The following is a 2,205-nucleotide window of genomic DNA, read 5'->3' as shown; positions in this document are numbered from 1 at the left end:
ATATATATATATATATATATATATATATATATATATATATATATATATATGACAATACTCATAAAATTATTTTAGATTTAAAATAAAGTTTATGAAAAATATTAGCAAATATGTTTTCTTTTTCTTGGATAATATAGACAAAATTGTTAATTTTATAAGACTTCAACCATTGTGATACAGAAATGATACATATGTAAGAGAAGAGTGTGAGTTTAGCGATTGAATTATTAAAGTATTTTGACTTGTCTAATGAAGATCATTTATGTAGTTATAAAAAATTATCAAATTTAGGCTAACGTTAGATGACACGTGATGGTACGTGAAAGAATAATGACATGTGATGATAACACATGAAAGAATAATGATATGTAAAGACATGTGATTGAAATGGGAAGTAAAAAATTTTTGCGTTAATTGTCGCGGTAGAATGGGAATAAGCTTACGAAATATTTTAATCTCTCTCCAAGGAACGATCAGTGAAGATATCGATAATTAAAATCATAGTTTTACCAATTGCTAAAACATCCATGAGAGGAATCTCATCAATGATATCCTTCTTAGATTGTTGATTTCAAAATAATTGTGCTTTCAAGGTGTGAATTTTAGATTACTATAATTAGGCTCAAGCACATTTTCTTTGATTAATGACGGAGTCATTAATTAATGACGAAGTTAATAATGATTGATAATTGCCAGTAAATCCACGACAATTGATAAATGTTTGCCAACAACGAGAAATAAGTATGTTTTCCTTCTACAATATAAAAGATTCGTACAATAAAATTTCATGAATTGCTAGGAAGTATTTTTCTGTATTTTACTGTTTATCAATTCAAAAATATGCCTATAACCAATAATGAAATTTATCCGGATTTATTGATAATTATCAATCATTCAACCGGAACCATTTGCATTGTATGTTTGATTTAGAGACATTTTGTTAGTTCGACGAATTAGAGGATTTCTAGAATAGCAATAAAAATTTGCATATGATCAGGCTGTTGTTGAATTTGAAGAAATTAAAAACATCAAACAAGATACTCCTGATTATCTGGTTATCATCGGATTATCATCCGGTTACTGATATTGTTATGAAAATCAGTCATGATCTGTTCGGGTAAATTTGAAATGTTTATTGAAGATTGTGAATAAATGACTCTTTCCTGAATAAAAATATTTTCATTGCAAACTATACAATCAATCTACTATTTTTTGTAATCATCACAATATTAACATGGAATTCATGAAGCAAATATTTCGGTAATTACCGGGACAGAGTACGTGAGATGCGTAATTAGAATGAATGTTTGTTTAATCTCATTAAATTTTCCCAATTTTCTCAAAAATTTTACCCGTATTTTATTTGCTTTTCCATTAATTTATTTATCATACCTGTCATCAGCAATTTATTACTTTTTTTTTTAAAAACTGATCATTTTATTGATAAAATTTTCAAATCTTACTCGTTTTTCTCCCGAAATAAAAGTCAATAAGGAAGCAAACTTGATCAATAATATGTTTTCATTCAAGTGTCATCAAATGCACACACATATCTCTTGGATGATATTCTTAGTATAAAATTGTCCTAACCCAATTGTAATCCTCAGAAAATAAGGGATGTTTAGGCTTTTATAAATCCATGCCTTAAAACTAAGCTATTTTCAAAAAATGAAAAGCTTAGAAAAAGATGTAGAAAAGTTGGAGAAGAGGAAGAAGAAAAATAGACGAAGAAAGAGGAAGAGGAAGAAGAAAAATGAAAATAGAGAAATAAACTTATCCAATATGCAATAAACATTTAGTCTTTTTTTTACTCAAACAATAACAATGATAACTAAAACAAACATTTGTTTTTACTCAAACAATAACAATAAAAGCAGCTAGATTACTTGAATTTTTTCTTTCCAACATTAATAGTAAATATTCGTTTAACTCAAATATATAACAAATGTTGACAGTATTAAAAAAACAACATAATTGTTTGCTTTTCTTTTTTTTCTCTTTTACTCTAACAATAACAATAAACAGTAACAATAAGAATAGCTCAATTTTACTTATACATCTTGAATGATTTTTATCGGTTGCTATGTGAAATAAAGAAGTTGCTAAGGTATGTCTGTCTGTGTCTGTGTGTGTGTGTGTGTGTGTGTGTGTGTGTGTGTGTGTGTGTGTGTGTGTGTGTGTGTGTGTGTGTGTGTGTGTGTGTGT

Source organism: Loa loa, assembly GCF_000183805.2.
Source record: "Loa loa unplaced genomic scaffold supercont3.245, whole genome shotgun sequence".
Classification (NCBI taxonomy): Eukaryota; Metazoa; Nematoda; class Chromadorea; order Rhabditida; family Onchocercidae; genus Loa; species Loa loa.
The sequence above is the reverse complement of the archived record's forward strand: the minus strand, read 5'-3'. Positions refer to the sequence as shown.